The sequence below is a fragment of the Castor canadensis genome, chromosome 16 (assembly GCF_047511655.1).
Source record: "Castor canadensis chromosome 16, mCasCan1.hap1v2, whole genome shotgun sequence".
Lineage (NCBI taxonomy): Eukaryota > Metazoa > Chordata > Mammalia > Rodentia > Castoridae > Castor > Castor canadensis.
Genome location: NC_133401.1, coordinates 79,348,557 through 79,372,915, shown reverse-complemented (window position 1 = coordinate 79,372,915; position 24,359 = coordinate 79,348,557). Strand labels below are relative to the sequence as shown.

Below are 24,359 nucleotides of genomic sequence, written 5' to 3'. Positions count from 1 at the left end.
AGATAAGGATAGCTATACAGGGCATTGACTCATATTGATTTCCTGTGCATGGGTGTTACCTTCTAGGTTAATTCTTTTTGATCTCACCTTTTCTCTAGTACCTGTTCCCCTTTTCCTATTGGCCTCAGTTGCTTTAAGGTATCTGCTTTAGTTTCTCTGCATTAAGGGCAACAAATGCTAGCTAGTTTTTTAGGTGTCTTACCTATCCTCACCCCTCCCTTGTGTGCTCTCGCTGCACACATGAATCTTAAATGAGTATTTGTAAGTGACAGAAGCCAGTGTGAAAAGAGTGCACACGATCTGATTCCAGTCATGTGACATTCTGAAAGAGGCGAAACTCAGAGACAGGAACAAGATCAGTGGAGGGCAGTGATTTGGCAGGAAGGGGTTGACTAAAGGATGGTGGAAACATTCTGTATGATGCCTAAAATCATGTTAATACACACATTATGAGTCAGTCTACACCCATGGACCTCTACAGCACTGAACAATGGAGTTATTATGTCCAAATCCTTAAAAATCTGTTGGTACATAATAGGATTCCAGGATGGAATGAAGACAGTGACAAATCCATCCACCCATATTAGAAATGTATGCATCAACTTCACAGAAAGAAGAAAAGGGAATAGTGGAGACGTGAGTAACTTTGGAAATAAGTGGAATCTGTAAAATTAGGGGTAAAATAAATTGCATTTAAGCTCTGCCATGCAGCTAACAAACTTGTTTCCCATTTGAGAATGGATCAACAATTCAACCATACATGCATATTGGAATTAAACAATTAAGGAAATGGATGGTGGACCAGGTATGGTGGCTCACATCTGTAATTCTAGCTACTTGGGAGACAGAGATCAGGAGGATAGTGGTTTGAGGCCAGCCTGGGCATAAAGTTAAAGATCCCATCTCAACCAGTAAAATCTGGGTGTGGTTGTTCATGCCCGTCATCCCAGCTACACAAAGTGTAAATAGGAGGACTGTGGTCTAGACCGACCCAGGTATAAGTCTCAGACCCTATCTCAAAATAACCAAAGCAAAAAAGGCTGGTGGCATTGTTCAAGTGGTAGATCACCTCCCTATCAAGCACAAGGCCCTAAGTTCAAATCCATGTACTAACAAAAAAAGATGGATGGTTGGAATGTGAGTTTACAAATAATCAAGGGATGGGGTTCGACTCATCCATAAGCTAACAGGATTAGCATTGGCAACTTCAGGATTATCAACTCATGTTTCAATTAATATAGAGATAAATGGTTACATGTGGAAATATTTGTGGATAGACATATACACCGGTTAGTAAACACACAGGTAGTTCCTTGGCCTGTCAGCCAAGAGAGCCTAGAAGTAATGACACACCAGTAGCAACGATCACGTGTAATACTGAAGTCTTCATTTCTCACACTGTTCTCCAGGAGAAGGAACCAGGGCTCCTTAGAGGAATGGGTGATTACAGGACTGGAAATATAGTAAGCCTGTAGCATCTTGTATTGCCAGAAAGTAAGAAAGTGCTGAGGGAAAAAATGAAGAAATATATATGAAAGAGAAACAAGCCAATTAAAAGAGCTGGCAATGCTCAAAACGGAGACAATGTTAGTGAAAGAATTAATTAAATAATATTGGATTACAACCCAAAGCATAAAATAAATATCCATGGGCCCATAATGACAAGAATAAAAATCACCAAATAAATAAATTTTTCATGTATAGAAATTCCAGTAGGGTGTGGTAATACAAGTCTTTAATCCCAGCACTTGGGAGATGAGGGCAGAAGGACCATGAGTTCAAGATCTGCTGGGCTATACAGTGAGAGCCTATCTTTATAAAAAAAATCCAAGTAATTTATTATTTATTTGCAGTCTTCCCTCAAAGAGTGGCATATAACTCCCCATTCCAAAAAGTCCCTAGAAAAAAGGATTTTGCAAGTTTTCACCATAAAAATGATAAATGTTTAAGGAGACACCTGATTTATACATTATCCAATGTATATATGTATCAAAACATAGTATGGTACCCTAATAAAATATCTAATTTTTATGTATTTATGAATTGATTAAATCTTAAAAAGAATTGTCTATATATAATGACTTCCCTGCAAACAGTAAAGCGCAAAAAGGGAAAAGAGTCACATTACAGTGGAGAAACAGGACAAACGTGACTGCAGGAAGGTAATGAAAACCAGCGTCAACAGTGATAAGTCACACTGATATCAGATGCCCTTGATAGGATGTGAAAAATAAATTTTAGAATCACTTCTCTATATCTAAAAAATCCTCCTGAATTTATGTTTTTATTTTTATTGGAACTATATTGAGTCAATAGATAAATTTGGGAAGAATTTAAATCCTTACTATGCTGAGTTTCTCATATCTCTCTCCATTTATTTAAGCCATCTCGGATTTTTCTTTCAACATTTGTGGTTTCAGCATAAAGTTCCTAAATATATTTTGTTAGATCTTACCTAAGCATTTCATTTTGGTAGATATTTTAATGGTAATTTTTTATATTTTGGTTTCCAGTTGCATATTAAGAAATGTGATTGATTTGTACACCAATCTACTATCTAGTGATCTTGCACAAAGATTTGGTAGTTATGGTTTTATTTTGTTCTTGAGATAGGGTCTCACAAACTTTGCCTAGTCTAGCCTCAAACTCACAGTCCTTACAAACTACACCTCACAAGTAGCTCAGGCGGTATGTGCCACCCATCCATCCCTTCTTTTTTTAGTCTATCTCTTTGATTCTTTTTATTCCATATTATAGAAGCTAGACCTTGCAGTAGAATGTTGAATTATAGTGGTGAGAGAGAACCTCCTTTCCTTCTTCCAGACCTTAATTTATTTATTTTTTTTCTTTTTCTTTTATTATTCATATGTGCATACAAGGCTTGGTTCATTTCTCCCACCTGCTCCCACCCCCTCCCTTACCACCCACTCCGCCCCCTCCCTCTCCCCCCCCCCTCAATACCCAGCAGAAACTATTTTGCCCTTATTTCTAATTTTGTTGTAGAGAGAGTATAAGCAATAACAGGAAGGAACAAGGGTTTTTGCTGGTTGAGATAAGGATAGCTATACAGGGCATTGACTCACATTGATTTCCTGTGCGTGGGTGTTACCTTCTAGGTTAATTCTTTTTGATCTAACCTTTTCTCTAGTACCTGTTCCCCTTTTCCTATTGGCCTCAGTTGCTTTTAAGGTATCTGCTTTAGTTTCTCTGCGTTGAGGGCAACAAATGCTAGCTAGTTTTTTAGGTGTCTTACCTATCCTCACCCCTCCCTTGTGTGCTCTTGCTTTTATCATGTGCTCATAGTCTATTCCCATTGTTGTGTTAGCCCTTGATCTAATGTCCACATATGAGGGAGAACATATGATTTTTGGTCTTTTGGGCCAGGCTAACCTCACTCAGAATGATGTTCTCCAATTCCATCCATTTACCAGCAAATGATAACATTTCATTCTTCTTCATGGCTGCATAGAATTCCATTGTGTATAGATACCACATTTTCTTAATCCATTCGTCAGTGGTGGGGCATCTTGGCTGTTTCCATAACTTGGCTATTGTGAATAGTGCCGCAATAAACATGGGTGTGCAGGTGCCTCTGGAGTAACCTGTCAGACCTTAATTTATTTTAAATATTAAACCAGTCTAACATTCCTGGATGATATGATCATATTGTATTATTTTTTGATACATTGTGAATTTGATTCGCAAATATTTTATGGAGGATTTTTGCTTTCGTAATCAATATCATTTTAATGTTTTATATTTTTCTTTTCTTGTATTGTCTTTATCTAATTTTTATGTAAAGATAATGCTGTTTTCATAAAATGAACTGCAAAGTATTCCTTCCTATTTCCCAGAAGAAATTATGGAGAATTTATGTTAATTCTTTAAATGTTTGCTTAAATGCACCAATAAAACACCTGGGCTTGTAGACTTCTTTTAGAGAATGTTTTCAAGTATAAACTCAATTTTTTAATAGAAACAGGACTATTCCAGTTTCTTATTGCATCTTAAGTAAATTTTGGTAATTTGTGTTTTTTCAAGGAATTAATACCTTTTCTTTGTTGCTGAATTTATGTGCACAAAGTGACTCATAGAATTTCTTTACTCTCCTGTTAATGTCTGGGAGGTTTGTAGGATAGCCACTTGTTTATTCCTGCTACTGGTCATTGTATCTTTCTTCCCTTTTTTTACTTTGTTCAATCTCATTAGCAATGTCTATATGCTTTTGATATTTTTCAAACCTTCTACAATAAGCACTTATCATTTTACAATTAGAAAAATACAATAAAACATTAATTTTAAATTTATTTTAGCCTACAACAAAGGACCAAAATATGGATTAAAAGTTACAATGCATATAAGAGGGACTGTACTATTTACATTCATCTGTTAGCTATTATAAGATCAGCAGAGGAAATGTGTATACTTGAATTATTTTTAAAAAATCATTGCACTTCAGCAATGAATAATTGAAAAAATTTGCATTGTGTTGGGGGGGAGGTGTCAGTAAACAAAATCAAAATTTTAAGCCATTATACAACATTTTGAATAAGGTTTCTACAGACATTTATTCACTTTAGAACTAATTACCTCTGAAAAGCATTAATCACTACTAATATTTCAATTTTTTGTCAATAATTATACAGAACAATGGAAGGCAGGCAACCACTTCATTATCTCAGAAGTTCTTGCAATTCTTGGAAGACCAGTCAATTACAGTGAATTCTACAACATCCGTAGTCTTCAGATCTACAGAAAGATTACCTGTAGACCTAGAACAAGCAGGCTAATTTGTCCTGCATCTCAAATTAATCAAAACATAGCTAATATAAACCTGTTCTATAAAAGAAAAAAAGAGATCAGATTGTATATTTTAAACTTAACCTTTCCTATTAGCATGGGCTTTGAGAAAAGGAGAATGAGGAAAGGGGTTTGTCTTTAAAAGCACTTAAAGTGGGCTGTGACTCTATATATAAACACAGTTACCATCTCTGTTCCACAAAAAAGCTTTGCTGAATTCCCTCCCTTTGAAACCCAAGAGCACTCTACCTGGCATGTGAGAGAAAACAGTGAGCTCCTAAATACTGAGCCCCAAGAGGACATGAATTGCAAACAGGAATGAGGCCTGGGAAATGACGAGAGAACTGCAATTGTAGGAGAAAGAAGAGCATTGGATGAAGCTGACACATTCAGCCTTGATTTATGCAATACTCAAGTACTAATTCTCAAGCCAACAGCATACTTCCAGGCTATATGCAACCACCAAATTACCATAAATTAAGCTCAGGCAAAATAAGGCCATAAAATGGACATTTTACAATGGCTATTGACTATGATGTTCAGTTTGCATTAAATCTTCTGAAACGTTGTTACTTTGTCAACTGAATTAGTAATTGGTGTCTTCTTGGGAGGGAAATATATAAGGTTTCAAACTCTCTATATATTACTCACCACAATTAAAGTCACTCGCTGTAAGAAGCCGCTATCTATATGCATCAGACTAATTATTTTGTGCTTTTTTACTAAGATAATGGGACACTGCTGCCAGTGGGCAAATCCCAATCATACATTATATCACACTTCCTAGCAATTTTGATGAAAACTACAGGTGGAGACAGATTATAATGGGAACATCTAATTGAAATTCATCTCCATTTTGCTTCAGATGGAAGACATGCTGCTTGAGTCCTGAAACATATTCAATTTCATTCAAATTGGATGCAGATTTTTCAGGCAAAACTAAATTCAAAAAGTATATATTTCAAAGGGTCCTAGAAAAGAGACACGAGAGAAACCATAAATGTTGACTACTTGGGTTTGTTAGAGCTGCTTCTGTCCAAGATAGAAAAGGAGGCATACACTCCCAATAAAGGTTATTCCCTTTGGTATAACACAGTCCACGGGCAGTTAGCAACTCTGACCCTTCACAAAGACCATGAGGAATACTGTTACGTCCTTTAATGTTTTCCATAACACTCTATGGTCGGGTCTTCTCATGTGTGTGTAGGTCTCCACTGTGTCCTTCTTCCCTGTCCTACCTCTGGCACCATCTCCCAGGGCAGAACATGGGGGTTTGCCAGTTAGACATTGAGTAGGAAGCCATCTCCTTCCTGGGTCAAAAAATTTTAGGCACACACACTTATGCATATACACACACGAACATACATTTCTGCACATTCTAACACACATCCATGCAGGTATCTGCATAAACAGTCTATTATATATGGATGTGCAGCTGTATGTGTGTGAGTGTGTGTTATATGTATGACCTTCTCTGTGCTGTTAACCAAAGTATCACTCAATGCTGATAAGGTTGATAAAATGGTTAGAAAGCTACCAAATAAATACTCAATAAAATTTTACTTAAGATGGATGTCTTCTGGGGCTAGAGGGGCAGCTCAGTGATAGAGTACTTGCCTAGTATTTGCAAGTTCCTGGGTTCAAAAGCCAGCAGCAAAAAAGAAAAAGAAGAACCTTCAAAACATGCAATCTTCTTTTATTTTTCCTAAACATTAGACAATATACTTTTCAGAACAACTGACTCACTCATTAGTCCATTCTTTCAAACAATATGTGATAAGCACTGACTATATGCCAGGTACTAAGACAGAGGCAGCGGTACAAACAGCAAACTCAACAGCCTCAGCCTTCAGCAAGCTTTCATTCTGTGGATGAGACACAAACAGATAAATATGTCAGATATTTGCCACAAATATATGTTATGAAAAAACAGATTCAGGGAAAACAGATGGGTAGTGGATGTACAGTGGTCATAGAAGTCCTCTTTTAAAGGGTCTTATCTTTTATAAAGACCTGAATGAAATGGGAGAGTAAGCCAGATATGCTACTTGAGGAAAAGAATTCTAGGCAGAAGGAATGGAATGTGCAAAGGCTGGAGGCAGCATATTACAGATGGAATATACTGAGAGAAGGGGTTGGAAAAGAGATGAGGTGGGAGAGAGAGGAAAAGAGGGAAGAGATGAGGTGGGAGAGAGAGGAAAAGAGGGAAGAGGAGAAGGAGAGAGGAAGGAAGGGAGGGAAGGAATGAGGGAGGGAGGGAGAAACAGAGAAAAGAAGGAAAGAAAGAAAGAGAGAGAACAATTCACAATCTTGTAAAGCTTGGTAATGACTTTTACGCTCAGAAAAATGGGAGGCACTGGAGGAACAACATGATCTGACTTTATAGGAGTTTCTCTGGATGTTGAATAGAGAAGAGACAGAAAGGAAAATGGGGAGAAGCAAGCAGAGCAGTTAGAAGGCAAGTCATCCCAAGAGTGGATGGTGGTGACTTACCCCAGGTACATACAGCAGGACAAATTTGAAAAGGGGTCAGGTTCTGGATATAGACTCCAGTAGAGAATACAGGATCTTCTGATAGATTTGTGTTGAGTGTGAAAAAAAATGATCAGACTCCAGTGTTTCTGCCCAAACAAATGGAAGAATTGAGTTGGATATAAAGTGCCTGTGATATATACCAGGTGCTCAAAAATGTTAAAAATCAATGATCACGTTATTCCTTTGGTATAAAAAAGGATCCAAGTAAAATATCCAATATCTAGGACAACATGTGAACATCACATATTCTAAGTATTTTGTGTTAGGTTGAGTTCCTAAGTACTTTTATTTTTCATATCCGAACTTTGTAAGGTGCCTATAGACTGGCTAATTTTCATTTTATGGTTGACTTCATTGAGGATCAGAAGGGAATTTTTTCTTTTTTCTTTTTATTGATAAATATTTGACTGCCTACAACACACTCAATACTTTCCTATTTATTATGTAATCCACCTGTCATTCTTTTCTAAGAGCCTTTGTTCCTTTGACTGAAAAGGGCAATAAGTAAATAAATTGAGAAAGTAATTTTAGAAAGTGATAAGTTCTATCAGAAAAAAATGTATAAGGTAACATGATTCAGAGTCATATGAAGGCGTGGGCAATGCAGAAATGTTGCATGGGGTGGGGTTGAGAATGTCCCATATGAAGAGGGACGTTTGTACAGAGTAAGACCTGATAGATGAAATAAAGGCAGCCAGGGAAATGCCTGAAAAAAAGAGCATTCTTGAGAGAAGAAGTAGGAAGGTCAAATGCATTAAAGCAGGAGAAAATGTTTACATACTTGAGAAAGAAAAACTTCTGAGGTACATGGCTACATATCTAGGAAAACAAGAAGTCAGAATGCAAACCCAGGTCTCTCTGGCTCCAAAACCTGGATTTTTAATTACTATAAAAACTTTCTTCTAATTTTCGCAGTCCTGGAGATCAAACCCTAAGTTTCTTTGTTTGAATATCCTTTTTGTAATCTGCATAAGGGCAAAGCTAATTATCTCTACCTGTGTCAACCCACTGAAGGAACCAATGTGTACATATTCTTTAGATTTCCTTAGCAACGATAGGCCTATCCAAGCTCCCTATGTTCCATGAGCAAGTGTAACCAAAACTTGCTCTGTCTCACTACATATTCTTGTCTGTCTGTGTGTGTGTGTGTGTGTGTGTGTGTATGTGTGTGTGTGTGTGTGTGTGTGTGTGTGGTGTGTATCCATTCTACTATATATTAAAATTTTTTCACTGCTGCTTCCTCAAGATAAAATAAGAGAGGATCTCAGTCTCATGGAAATCATACAAGATTTTTTTTAAAAGCCTAAACATCAAATAGAACACATTTAAGAGTTTATAAACACTTTTAAGGGAAATCAACATGGTAACATGTCATAGTTTGGGTGGAAGTGGCTATTGCTCAGAGGATGAATAGTCAAGATTCCTCTGGTGAGATATTTTAGAATATTTTTGAGCTGAGATATAAGTAATGAGTAGTGCAAAGTTCTTGGGACAAGAAGAAACTGGTTTAGTTCCAGTAAAAGAGAAAGGCTGCTGGGACTAGGATGGAAGCAGTGAAAAGAAAGAAGAGGATGAACTTTGGAAAACATTTTAGATGTTGAGTCAACCTGGCTTGCTGATGGATTCATTGTGGTAAAGAAATAAATCAAAGCACCTGAGTGAAGATGGTGCCATTTTATCAAGATAAAGATACACTAGGCAAGAACAGGAGAATGGGAAGAGGAGACCTGCAAGTCCTAAAGAAGTTCCTGAAGTGTCAGAGAGCTGAGCAGCTTGGACATTTTGTGAAGGGACAGAAGTCTGAACAAAAACGTTTGCATAAATAACTTGGAGATACACAGAGCAAAAAGCTAACACTCAGACATACTCTAAGCACTTTACAACCACACACATTTAGTCCTCAGAACAATTTCATGAAAGGAGTTCCACTTTTATTTCCATTTAACAGATGAGGAAATTAAAGCACCAAGAACAGCCACAGAAACAAATGTCAGTGTTTTTAAATTCTCCTGGGGATCTATCAATGCTGACCTACAGTGTCATTTCTTTCTGTAAAGGAACAGGGGCTTTATTCAAAGAGGGAAGGAAATTTTATTGTGACTACTGTTTGTTTTCAGACATGCCATGACCTGAACCAGATCACAATGCCTTTAACTCTTGGGCTTGCCACATGTGAATTTGAATTAGAATGAAAACAATAGCTCACACTCATTGACAATAGGCCAGACACCAGGAAGTTTGTGCTTTATTTACTCTTCACATCATATCCCCTCTTCTGTAGCAGTGGAAACTGATGCAGAGGGCGGTAAAGCCACATGGTGAATTAATAGTGAAGTCAGAATTCAGACGCTGCCAGTACTCCCCTGGGGTCTCTCTTCTTAGCACTACTGCAGGCTGCCTCATGTGGGATACAGAGCCGGGTCTCCTCTACCAGGCAGGTGACCGGGTAAATAGCTGTGAACGAAAAACTACATGTATGAGTTGTCAGTCTCTACCACAAAGGGAGCTCTAAAAGTCAGTAACTTCTGTATGAGGGGGAAGGTGCTGGAGTCTTAATAAGGAAGCTACAGATAAATCTCCAGGGTTTCCATGGATAATTTCCATAAAGGTTTGATCAGTGATCTATTTTAAGATGTTCTCAAATCCTCACATATAACATACCAAAATCAGACTTAATCCAAATTCTTCTGATATGGAGTTATAATTACAAATGACCATTAAAGGCATACTTTAAATACACTCAAAGAAATGCATATAATAACACCAAAATAAAGCAAATGGCTCAAGCAGTCGTTAAAAATGTACAACCAATGTGCTTTCTTTAAGGAGTGATGTTGAGAATAGCCAGCAAGATGACCATATTGGTTACAAATATAAATAGTGTCCTAGAAAGTATAAAGAAAGATAGACTATGGTACCAATATATCACTAAGTTTAAAATGAGAAGCCAGGCAAACAAATGCAATCTTCCAAAATATTCTCCTTAAAGACCTTGCCAGAGACAGAACTGAACTGGATGGATTGTGGACCCAACACAGAAAGGAGATTGTAGAAGATGTTACCATTGCTGTTTGAGAGTAAACAGTCGCTATGATAAAATTGTACAGGCAATTTTATACTGAAAAGAAAACATGTCTACAGAACAAAACAGCATCATAAGAATTCCAAGATGGTGGCTAGAGGTAGGAAGCAGAAAGCGACCCTCCTATAGTGAAATCTTGGAGAGACGCTGGAGACACACTTTGCAGGCATAATCACCGAGAAAAGGCATAACTTTGACTCCTCCACACCTCCAGCCGGCGCAGAGAATCTCCACTTCAAGTTAAACGGAGAACCGAGGAGGCCCCCGGGCCGCCTGTGGCCGGCGCCCATACGGCTTGGGAAGACGCGGACCAGGTGAGCTTCGCGGTACCGCGGTTCCCCCACAGACAAGCCTGGGCCAGAGCAGCATAGCCCCCTGGACAGACTGACCTCCACCCGGGAAAAAAAGAGAAACTGAGTACTAAGCAATAAGAACAGTTAAGACACGCTGGAAAGAGGGTGGGGCGCCCTGAGCGCTGAAGATTGGGGGAAGGGAATCCTTCCCGGGACTGTAAATAAACGAGCCGGGCGGCCGGAGAGGCTCTGGCGGGAGCGGGGCGCGCCAGCAACCAGGAGCGGGGACGCTTGTGAGAGGAGGGAAGACCCACTTCCCACGTGAACTGTAAATAAACACGCAGGCCTGACAACGCGGGGCAGTGTCGCCTTTCCCAGTGCTTGGAAAGGGAAAAGCCTGTAGCAGAGGCCCCCCTCCCCCGCACAGGAGAACTCTGAGCAAACAAAGCCTGTGGGACCAGGTGAGTGCTAAGCTTACCCCAGAGATCTGCATAAATAACGCCGCCAGCTACAGGCTGAGAGCAGCAGGCAGGCAAGCCACAGTTGCAGGTACCACTCTCAGAACTGTCTCCAGACGCTTTTTTTTCTTTTTCTCCCTACCTTTGATGAGAGAACAACTGAATTACACCTGCAAGCCGAAAAACTTACTGAAACTGTATTGCATTTGAACTGGGGACACTTGGTGGGGCTTTTTTTTTCTTCTGTGTGTGTGTGTGTGTAGTTTTGTTCTACTTTATGCATCCCCTTTGATGAGACAACTACAGAACAACATCTGAGGCACCAACTCCAGGACTGGAGATTGAGACGGACATCCAAATTATTAAGACGGAAATTGCATTGCATATAAACTTGGAAGTTTTTTGGTTTTTTGGTTTTTTTTGTTTTTTTTAATTTTCTATTTTCCATTTTATTTTAATTCATTTTTATAAATAGATATTACTTTCATATACTTATTTTTTATTTTTTTTATCTTTGATTTTCAATCCTCTCACTGTCACTCTATTGTCTGTTCAGCTTACTGTCGATTAGTACACTAACACTCCCTGTTTATACCTTTGAAACTCTCTTGTCTGATACCTTGTTCTGCTTTCTCCCTCTTGTCTGTATATTTGTTTTCCCCTTTTTTTTAACTTCTTGCTTTCCATCTCAGCTCACTCTTCCATTCTCAATATTACCATTGTTATTATTACAAGCTAGAAAATACTTAATTACACACAGTACAGGGACAGTAACAACACCAAGGACAATGACAGGAAGACAGAAAAAACAAGGAAACCAGTTTCCCCACAGCAAAAAATTAGTACAGGAACCAGAGGGGAATGAAGAGAACAGAAACTCAGAGCCAGACTCCAACAAAATGAAGATAAACTATGCCAAAGGACCCAATGAAGCCCACAAGAATAATTTAAAAGAAGACATACTACAAGTACTCAATGAGAATTTTATAGAGATGATACTGGATAGGGTCAACCAAAATGTACAGGAGACACTCAAGAAATTCCAAGACAATAAAAATAGAGAATTTGAAAAAGCAAAAGAAGAAATAAAGGAAACCATAGAAGCACTGTATAAACACCAAAATGAAAGAGAGAACACAATGAATAAATGGATAAATGAACTCAGGACAAAAATAGACAACAATAAAGAAGAAAACAGCCAGGATATGGAAAACCTCAAAAAAAGAACGAAACAGAAATGCAAAACAAAACGGAAGGCCAATCCAGCAGAATAGAACAAACAGAAGACAGAATCTCAGAACTTGAAGATGAAATGGTAATTAAAGGAAAAACTGAAGAACTACTAATTAAACAACTCAAGACCTGTGAAAAGAAAATGCAAGAACTCACCGACTCCATCAAAAGACCAAACTTGAGAATCATGGGCATTGAAGAAGGAGAAGAGGTGCAAGCGAAGGGAATGCGTAATATATTCAACAAAATAATAACGGAAAATTTCCCAAATCTAGAGAAAGATATTCCCACACAAATGCAAGAGGCCTCCAGGACACCAAACAGACCAGATCAAAATAGAACTACTCCACGACATATCATCATTAAAACAACAAGTTCAGAAACTAAGGAAAGAATATTGAAGGCTGCAAGAGAGAAAAAACAAGTAACATACAAAGGTAAACCCATCAAAATCACAGCAGACTTCTCAACAGAAACATTAAAAGCAAGAAGAGCGTGGGGTGAGATCTTCCGGGCACTGAATGAAAATAACTTCAACCCCAGGATACTCTACCCAGCAAAGCTATCATTCAAAATAGATGGAGCAATAAAAGTCTTCCATGATAAGCAGAAACTAAAACAATATGTGACCACAAAGCCACCATTACAAAAGATTCTGCAAGGGATCCTGCACACAGAAAGTGACACCCAACTTAACCATGAAAAGGCAGGCAGCACCAAACCACAGGATAAGAAAAAGCAAGACAGTAGAGAGTAACATCAAGTTAGGTACACACAATCAAACCTTCAAACAACTAAAACAACTAAATGGCAGGAATCACCACATACCTATCAGTACTAACACTTAATGTTAATGGACTTAATTCACCCATCAAAAGACACCGTTTGACAAAATGGATTAAAAAAGAAGATCCAACAATTTGTTGCTTACAGGAGACTCATCTCACCGACAGAAATAAGCATATGCTTAGGATGAAAGGCTGGAAGAAGATTTACCAAGCCAATGGCCCCCGAAAACAAGCAGGAGTAGCAATACTTATCTCTGACAAAGTAGACTTCAAACCTACATTGATCAAACGAGATAAAGAAGGACATTCCATACTAATAAAAGGGGAAATAGACCAAAAGGAAATAATAATCATCAATCTGTACGCACCCAATGTCAACGCACCCAATTTCATCAAACATACCCTGAAAGACCTAAAAGCATATATAAACGCCAACACAGTGGTTGTGGGAGACTTTAACACTCCATTATCATCAATAGATAGGTCATCCAAACAAAAACTCAATAAAGAAATCCAAGATCTAAAATATGCAATAGATCAACTGGACCTAGTAGATGTCTACAGAACATTTCATCCAAGCTCTACACAATATACATTCTTCTCAGCAGCCCATGGAACCTTCTCCAAAATAGATCATATCCTAGGGCACAAAGCAAGCCTCAGCAAATATAAGAAAATAGAAATAATACCATGCATACTATCTGACCACAATGCAGTAAAAGTAGAACTCAACAAAAAAAGTAAAGACAAAAAACATGCAAACAGCTGGAAACTAAATAACTCATTACTTAATGAAGAATGGATCATCGATGCAATAAAAGAGGAAATTAAAAAGTTCCTAGAAGTCAATGAAAATGAAAACACAACCTACCAGAACCTATGGGACACAGCTAAGGCAGTCTTGAGAGGAAAGTTTATAGCCATGAGTGCATATATTAAAAAGATTGAAAGATCCCAAATCAATGACCTAATGATACATCTCAAACTCCTAGAAAAACAAGAACAAGCAAATCCCAAAACAAATAGAAGGAGAGAAATAATAAAAATAAGAGCTGAAATCAACGAAATAGAAACCAAAAAAACCATACAAAGAATTAATGAAACAAAAAGTTGGTTCTTTGAAAAAATAAACAAGATCGATAGACCCCTGGCAAACCTGACTAAAATGAGGAGAGAAAAAAACCCAAATTAGTAGAATCAGGAATGCAAAAGGGGAGATAACAACAAACACCATGGAAGTCCAGGAAATCATCAGAGACTACTTTGAGAACCTATATTCAAATAAATTTGAAAATCTAAAAGAAATGGACAGATTTCTAGATACATATGATCATCCAAAACTGAACCAAGAGGAAATTAATCACCTGAATAGACCTATAACACAAAATGAAATTGAAGCAGCAATCAAGAGTCTCCCCAAAAAGAAAACTCCAGGACCTGATGGATTCTCTGCTGAATTCTATCAGACCTTTAAAGAAGAACTGATACCAACCCTCCTTAAACTATTCCATGAAATAGAAAGGGAAGGAAAACTGCCAAACACATTTTATGAAGCCACTATTACACTTATCCCAAAACCAGGCAAAGACACCTCCAAAAAGGAGAACTATAGGCCAATCTCCTTAATGAACATTGATGCAAAAATCCTCAACAAAATAAAGGCAAATCGAATTCAGCAACACATCAAAAAGATTATTCACCACGACCAAGTAGGCTTCATCCCAGGGATGCAGGGGTGGTTCAAAATACGAAAATCAATAAACGTAATAAACCACATTAACAGAAGCAAAGACAAAAACCACTTGATCATCTCAATAGATGCAGAAAAAGCCTTTGATAAGATCCAACATCATTTCATGATAAAAGCTCTAAGAAAACTAGGAATAGAAGGAAAGTTCCTCAACATTATAAAAGCTATATATGACAAACCTACAGCCAGCATTATACTTAATGGAGAAAAATTAAAACCATTCCCTCTAAAATCAGGAACCAGACAAGGATGCCCACTATCTCCACTCCTATTCAACATAGTACTGGAATTCCTAGCCAGAGCAATTAGGCAAGAAGAAGGAATAAAAGGAATACAAATAGGTAAAGAAACTGTCAAAATATCCCTATTTGCAGACGACATGATCCTATACCTTAAAGACCCAAAAAACTCTACTCAGAAGCTTCTAGACATCATCAATAGCTATAGCAAGGTAGCAGGATATAAAATCAACATAGAAAAATCATTAGCATTTCTATACACTAACAATGAGCAAACGGAAAAAGAATGTATGAAAGCAATTCCATTTACAATAGCCTCAAAAAAAATCAAATACCTAGGTGTAAACCTAACAAAAGATGTGAAAGACCTCTACAAGGAAAACTATACACTTCTGAAGAAAGAGATTGAGGAAGACTATAGAAAGTGGAGAGATCTCCCATGCTCATGGATTGGTAGAATCAACATAGTAAAAATGTCTATACTCCCAAAAGTAATCTACATGTTTAATGCAATTCCCATCAAAATTCCAATGACATTCATCAAAGAGATTGAAAAATCTACTGTTAAATTTATATGGAAACACAAGAGGCCACGAATAGCCAAGGCAATACTCAGTCAAAAGAACAATGCAGGAGGTATCACAATACCTGACTTCAAACTATATTACAAAGCAATAATAATAAAAACAGCATGGTACTGGCACAAAAACAGACATGAAGACCAGTGGAATAGAATAGAGGATCCAGATATGAAGCCACACAACTATAAGCAACTTATCTTTGACAAAGGAGCTAAAAATATACGATGGAGAAATAGCAGCCTCTTCAACAAAAACTGCTGGGAAAACTGGTTAGCAGTCTGCAAAAAACTGAAACTAGATCCATGTATATCACCCTATACCAAGATTAACTCAAAATGGATCAAGGATCTGAATATCAGACCCCAAACTCTTAAGTTGATACAAGAAAGAGTAGGAAATACTCTGGAGTTAGTAGGTATAGGTAAGAACTTTCTCAACGAAACCCCAGCAGCACAGCAACTAAGAGATAGCATAGATAAATGGGACCTCATAAAACTAAAAAGCTTCTGTTCATCAAAAGAAATGGTCTCTAAACTGAAGAGAACACCCACAGAGTGGGAGAAAATATTTGCCAACTATACATCAGACAAAGGACTGATAACCAGAATATACAGGGAACTTAAAAAACTAAATTCTCCCAAAACTAATGAACCAATAAAGAAATGGGCAGGTGAACTAAACAGAACTTTCTCAAAAGAAGAAATTCAAATGGCCAGAAAACACATGAAAAAATGCTCACCATCTCTAGCAATAAAGGAAATGCAAATTAAAACCACACTAAGATTCCACCTCACCCCTGTTAGAATAGCCATCATCAGCAACACCACCAACAACAGGTGTTGGCGAGGATGTGGGGAAAAAGGAACCCTCTTACACTGTTGGTGGGAATGTAGACTAGTACAACCACTCTGGAAAAAAATTTGGAGGCTACTTAAAAAGCTGGACATTGATCTACCATTTGATCCAGCAATACCACTCTTGGGGATATACCCAAAAGACTGTTACTCCAGAGGCACCTGCACATCCATGTTTATGGCGGCACTATTCACAATAGCCAAGTTATGGAAACAGCCAAGATGCCCCAGCACTGACGAATGGATTAAGAAAATGTGGTATCTATACACAATGGAATTTTATGCAGCCATGAAGAAGAACGAAATGTTATCATTCGCTGGTAAATGGATGGAATTGGAGAACATCATTCTGAGTGAGGTTAGCCTGGCTCAAAAGACCAAAAATCGTATGTTCTCCCTCATATGTGGACATTAGATCAAGGGCAAACACAACAAGGGGATTGGACTATGAGCACATGATAAAAGCGAGAGCACACAAGGGAGGGGTGAGGATAGGTAAGACACCTAAAAAACTAGCTAGCATTTGTTGCCCTTAATGCAGAGAAACTAAAGCAGATACCTTAAAGCAACTGAGGCCAATAGGAAAAGGGGACCAGGAACTAGAGAAAAGGTTAGATTAAAAAGAATTAACCTAGAAGGTAACACCCACGCACAGGAAATCAATGTGAGTCAATGCCCTGTATAGCTATCCTTATCTCAACCAGCAAAACCCCTTGTTCCTTCCTATTATTGCTTATACTCTCTCTACAACAAAATTAGAGATAAGGGCAAAATAGTTTCTGCTGGGTATTGAGGGGGGGAGCGGGAGGGGGTGGAGTGGGTGGTAAGGGAGGGGGTGGGGTCAGGGGGAGAAATAAACCAAGCCTTGTATGCACATATGAATAATAAAAGAAAAATGAAAAAAAAAAAAGACCTTAAAGCATAAACTCCAAAAAAAAAAAAAAAAAACAGCATGATATCTGCCATCCACAAATTGGCACACAGATGTGCAACTGTAAAATCTTATTGGTACCAATGTAGATATTCTCCATTTGCCTTTCAGGCTACTCTCAAGCCTTCTCCATCCTTTTTCATGTGTGAGAAGTCTGACCTTTATGGACTGCATTAATGAGGCTCCTTGGCCCTTTAGATTTGTCTAGAGGAAAATCACAAGCACAAGATCAAAGGTCAAAGGCAACAAAGATTGGGGCATTTACGCTCTGATTTTCCTCAATGCTGGACCGTTGGTTGATGGTGGCTGTCCACAGTTCCTGTCAAGGAGTCCTCTCTTACACCTATGAGTTTCACCAGGTTTCACCTATGAGTTTCACCTCCCTTCCCTTGTTCCTGTTTCTCTTGTACCTGTTGCTGGCCCTGGGTTGTCTCACTATCCCTGACAAGTTTATCTTAAACTCTTGCATACATCTTTGTAAACAAGCCATTATTAAAATCTCTGGAACAACCCTTTTGACTTTATTACCAGCTGATAACAATGATGCCCAAACTTGCTTCATAGTCACCTCTGGAGCTCTTTAGAAATATAGATTTCCAGATCCTACCCAACTAATTAATCTGAATCTCTAGGCTGGGAACTAGGGAATCTGTAACTTTAACAAACAACCCAGGTGGCTGGGATGCAGCCAGTCTGGCAACTATCCCCAGATGAGCATTTGGGAACCATGCTCTGCAGACCCCATCATGCCAAACTGAAGCATTGAAAACAAACCTGATGCTTCCAGAACACTACCCCAGCTCCATTTCCCTCTACCAACAGAGCAAGCAATACTCAGAAAAAGAAGAGGATTCTCCATGGGGACCATCCAAAGCCGAGGAGAGCAAGCATACGGTCTGTGGTGATAGGAGACACTCCTGGGCACATTAAGTTAATGTTCAACTACCCCTTTCACATTTGATTAGATCCTCAATTGAAAATCACTTCCAACCATTTTACAGGAAACAAAATCCATTTCCACCTCCATCTGGTGCCAAAATTAACAAAGTGGAAAATTCCGACCAGTTTAAGCCTGCTCAACTTCAGTTTGGAGTGGGCACTAGAGTACCCAGTGTCTTTCAGCCTTGGGGAACGGAGGCTTGTTTATTCCTAATGACTATAGGCCTTTGGTAGGACCAGCAGATAAACAGAATCAAGAGCCCAACCAGCTCCAGTCTCTGAGGAGCCCCTCTCCATTCAGAAGCTGAAGGCATCAGGAGATGGGCTAAGCTGGCCATCTGTTCTTCTCTCCGATAATATGTAATTAAGTAATTTATTTATTCAGTACTTCAACCCCCCTCCTCGCTCCTCCCATTAGTCAGGGATGATTATGCCAGACCCAGCTGTAGTTAACATATTGCACACTCAGGCGAGCGCTGTGCTGCAAAGCAACTCTGCTAGCCTCCTGGCTATGGCCACCACTCAGACCCAACCGCAGGAGTGACCGCGTGAGGCTCGCTGCTCTGTTGGCTCTGCTTTCTTCCCCAATGATTAGGCAGTACTCTCCTGCTGTGCGTTAAACCATTTACTGTGCGTATTTAATTCATTTGTTCAAAGATTCATTTACCCACATCCTCTGATCACTTCCACCAGGCCAGCTTACTGGCTGGGCTTCACCAATGGATTTCTCCCATCTGGCAAATTTCATCTATGATATAAACAAACACAAATGTACACAGAGGCTGACACATGACTACAGAGCAATGGGATTGATTCCATAAGCCTCAGGCAAAACTTAGAGTTGAAACTATGATTACATATAGCATATGTGATGTTTTGCATATTACATGTAATGTTTTGAATATCACATCTGTTACTGTGGCCTGACCAGCAAATATTTTCCTTTCTTCTGATAATGGCTTTTTATTTTTTAAAAGAAAACCCTCCTTCCTTACTGTATGTTCCTGCAATTTGGATGGGACTGGTTTGATCCAGGGATGGGTTTATGACACCTTGGCCATCTCAATGAGTGTAAATTTTAGAAATTATGCTAAAATGGACCTCTTCCCACTAAGGTTCCAAGAAGATAGCTTGATGGCCTGGACCTGCTGGTATTATAATATCCTTGTCATTTTAGCATTGCCTGCTGAGTAAAGTCAGTGAGAAAGAACCAGCACTCAAGAGTTGGTGGGACCATGTCCTAAGCAATCAATTTATTACTTGAATAACTGTGTCCAGGTAGAGTGACAGCAGTTCCTGAAATTCTCTGTTACGTGGACCAGTAAATTCCTGTCACTACTTAGGTCACTGTTATTTTTGACCCTTGCAAGTATAAGAATTTTACTTAACATACTTCTCATATTTTAAATGTGATAGTTCATCCACCAGAAAACACCAATAATCATTCAAGCATGGATTGTGATAAACTCACTCAAGGTTAGCACATTCTTTTATAGATCAACCATCAAAGTAGAATGTAAACAATTAGAAAGCAAACTGGAATAGGAAATTTAAAACAATAATTCCAAAACCACAGGTTGTCGAGAATAGGAAAAGCAAGGAAAGGTATATTACAACCTAACAATCAATGACATTAGTTCTCTAACTCTGAGGTCACTCAAGGCACAGATGCAAAACCTGCCCAAGTTGTTATAGAGCTGTTCTCTGAGCCAATATTAGTGTGATGTTCACAAAAGTCACTGTGATAGGCTAAGTAGTGGATCTCAAAGATATTCACATCAGAATCCTTATGAATGTCCTCTTACAGACAAAAAAAGGACATTGCATACAACATTAAGTTAAGGATCTTGAGAAGGGAAGCTTACCCTGGGTTATCAAAGTATATCCTAAATTCAACAGCAAGTACCCTTAGAAGAGATAAGTAGAAAAAGATTTGACTACAGACAGAAGAAAAAAGCCATAGGACAGAGAATAGAGGAATGCAGCCGTGAGACAAGGAATGCCAACGGCAGCAAAAGTTGGAAGAAAGAACAGATTACCCTCAGAGCCTCAAACAGAACAACCCTGATCACACTTTGATTCTGACCCACTGAAAGAGATACCAGGCTTCTGCCCTACAGAACTGTGAGAGAATAAATTTCTGTTGCTTTGAACCACCGAATTTGTGGTCATTTGTCGTAGCAGCCTTAAAAAACTAACAGTCACTCATAACTCCAGTAGAGACTTTTTAAATTCTATATTCTTTTTTATCCTTCAGAGATAAGAGTGAAAATGATATTGGTACACCAAAAAAAAATGTTACAAGTAGAGCTGGTGCAGTTGCTCAAGTGGTAGAGCACCTATCTAGCAAGCATGAGGCCCTGAGTTCAAACCCCAGTACCACCAAAAAAGAAAAAAAGTAAGATAATTATATTGATAAACATTTTCTCAGGGCTCATCATTTTCTGTATACCATTCTAACAACTTTTCATGGGTACCATTAGTATACCATTTTACAGATAGGCAAGCAGAGGCTCAGAAAAGTTAAAGAGCTTGCCTGTAGTCAGACATTTAGTTGGTGACAAAGTCAGGATTTGAACCCAAGTTTCTGATTCCAGAGTCTGATATCTTAACTATTGCAAATAAGATAATGTCTCCAAAAGATAAACATTTATACAAAAATAAGCATGATTACATACAAACTCATGTATAAGAACATGTTTGTAACAGTGGAACTATTCTATGGAACTCAGATAAGGAAAAGAGAATGATAGCACATCTACAATATCATAAAACATAACATCTGTAAGGGTGGAGGATATAAGGATGTGTACTGAAGGCTGTTGAAAAATGGGGGGGTGGGTAAAGAGGTAAGGGAGAGTAACAGAAGGGATTGAACAGACCAAAGTAAAGTATACTCACAGCGGGGATACACTGGGAAACCCCTTTGAACATTGACTTAGATATTAATAATGAAAGACAGGGCTGTGAAACAGGTATGGGGGTTAAACAAAGATTAAGGTGAGGGAATATGGTTTGGTTGATGGACTTCATACACTTATATGAAATAGAACAAAGAAACCTCTTTGCAGAAACTCTTGCAGTAGTTTTAAGTGGGATGGGGAGGAGGTCAGGGGAGAGACAGTGGAAGTGATCTAACCAATGTTTAATATAAACCTATTTGGGATTGTCACAATAAATCCCCCCTGTACAACGAATATATCCTAATAAAAAAATTAATGAAAAGATAAAAGATAATGTCTATTTTTAACCCATCTCAATAATAGGGAAAGGACAGCATCAGCAGTCCATAGGGTGAGCTGTCTTTTCATGTGAAATGCCTCTAGTTAGCAAGAGGTTTTCTGTATATTAAGCCCAAATTGATCTGCTTCTGTAACTTCTGGCTATTGTGGAGCCCTCTAGACAGAAAGAATAAATCTAATCGGTCTTTCACAACGAAACTCATCATATCCCAGCAACTTTTCTCTTTTCCAAGTTACAGCTCCCTGTTTTAAACCATCCCACCAATGATATAATACCCTTTTATTTCAACATCCTAACTATCCTTCTCATGACACACCCAGGTCTATTAATATTCTAGAAGTTGCAGAATCCAGAACAGCAATGGCATATTCCACTTGGGTCGGGCCCACACAGAATGTCAAGAGAACTATTATTACTTTTACTGACCTGGTCACAAACTCTATTAGCCTACATTAAAAATGCATTCTTGACTTAAGAGCCATGAAAAGAATTATACATACTCTCCATGTGAGGATAACATCTATCAAGTATATATGAAAAAATTCAAAAAGAAAAGTTATTTTAGGACTTTAGAGAAAAATATATCAGATAACCAAAAAACCTCTTGCTACAAAGCATATAAATATTCTGATTACAATACCACAAGTATTGTTTCCAATATATATCCAAACTTACAATAAGACAATGGAAAATCTTTTTTAATGTATTTATCACTATATGATAGCTATATAGGAGGTGTCATTGTGACATATGTGTATATATATATTTTTTTCATGCATGTATAGAAAGTACCACAACCATATTCAACCTTCTTTACCCTCTTCATTTACTCTCCCCCTCCAATATAATGAAAAATCTCTAGGGTTCAAATATAAGGATAGAAGGAAATTTACTCATATGATGCCATACTTTCCTGGTTTAGAGAATGGGTTGGTTGTCTGGTCTCAATCAGCACAGGGGCTTCTATTAGGATATATACACACACAGGAGGTCAGACCTTGGACCTATGTCCAGCAGAAAGGTGGAAAATAGGCTCTCTTACCTTTAATTCAGGACACACATAGGGCTGCCTGCTCAGTGAAATGGACCTTTATATGCCCTCTGGTTCAGGTGCAGGAAGTAAAGGTAGCCTCCCCCAGAATATTCTTAACCACAAACCTATCTTCCCATGAATTTGGATTTTATTGTATACTGTCCTTGCAGGGTCCTGTATTCCTAGGGCAAGAAATTAATATAAAAAGTGGTCCTGGAGCACCTGGCTAGAGAAAATAAGGAATTTATTTAGATAAAGACTCAGCCCAAACCATCAGGAATCCCATGGATAAAGCCCCATGGAGGATACACATGCAAAATAAAATTATAGACCTCAAAAAGAAAATCTGATGTTCATGATAAATCAGCAGATAACATAAACAGGATAGACCCCTAAGAACTTCAGATAACAAAACCACCAGAGGTAATTTTTTAAGTATCCTTTAAATGATGAAAAAGGAAGTGTATTGAAAATGTGCCTTTAATTCTGGTTCTTCCCAAAGTCCCACTAAAATGAGAGTAAATCTTTTTCCCCCTAAGGCATAGACTTGAGAGGACAAAACAGAAACAAAATTTTGGAAGAGGGAGAGCCAATGAACTAGTGATAATTGACTAGAAGACAAGAAAAGTTTACATTCTATAGGGAAATAAGAAAGCCAAAAAGCATCCAACTGACCCCACAGACAGCACCAGATACCCACGCAATCAACAAGCCCACTCAAAGAATTTAAGGCCGATAGATGACCCAAGGATGAGGTGATACCTAAGAAAGAAGAAGCGGATGTCACATTGGACTTGATTACAAATCTGCAATTTCATACTACATAATTTTAGGTAAGGTACTTACCTCCTTTAGGACTCAGTTTCTCCACATGTAAAACTGGGGGGTTACAGTGTTGACCTCCAAGAGTTAAATAAGCTAATATGGCTGAGACACTGAGAAGAGTGAGTAGCATACAGTGAGTATCCAATAACTGCTTGTGAGTATAGTCGCCACTGTTGAGTAAAGAAAATTCTAACCTAGAAGATAAAGCAAAGGGGTTAAAACAAATCAAGGGAAATGGATTCTAGAAAGTAAAAAAATATTTTAACTTTTAATATCCTCAGAGAGATCAAATATCCTGGCTCTTGTTTACAGGAAACAAGCATAGAAATTTATATTTAAAAAAAATAGTGCTCAGAAAATAAGTAAATCAGAAGAAAGGATGGAAAACAGATTTCAAAAAAACCTCCCAAAAGCATTTCTGACAGGATAGAAAAAGAGCATTTGAACATCCACTGCTCCATTTGAGCAACAGAAACACCAGAAAAAAGTCAAAATCATTATTTACAACTCTGGAGATTAATGAACAGTAAAAACAATCCGAGGAATTTTTTGTTTAAGGAAAACATCTGAGTGGGTCCTGTCTTGACCTGCTCCCATCCCCCTCTATCCAAGTATGCAGTAGCCTTGAAAACCAACAACCTAACAATCACATTAGCTATGGAAAATAGCAGCTTTAGGAAGTTTACACAGGGTACTAAGAAAAATCTAAACAGCAATGGAGGAATAGAGCAAAATAGAAAAAAAAAGACATATGAATATAAATAAAAACTTGCAG

General features: G+C 38.2%; 1 long non-coding RNA gene across 1 annotated transcript in view; it reads right to left on the bottom strand.

Moving 5' to 3' along the window:
* Window positions 1-7,293: 7,293 nt before the first annotated feature.
* The window catches only part of LOC141418231 (uncharacterized), a 30,414-nt gene continuing 13,348 nt past the window's right edge, over window positions 7,294-24,359 (bottom strand). Inside the window, exons 3-5 of the long non-coding RNA XR_012442919.1 lie at window positions 23,606-23,778; window positions 9,542-9,789; window positions 7,294-7,421 (exon numbers count right to left, since the gene is read on the bottom strand). This is a non-coding gene — a long non-coding RNA (uncharacterized lncRNA). The remainder of the gene's footprint in view (window positions 7,422-9,541; window positions 9,790-23,605; window positions 23,779-24,359) is intronic.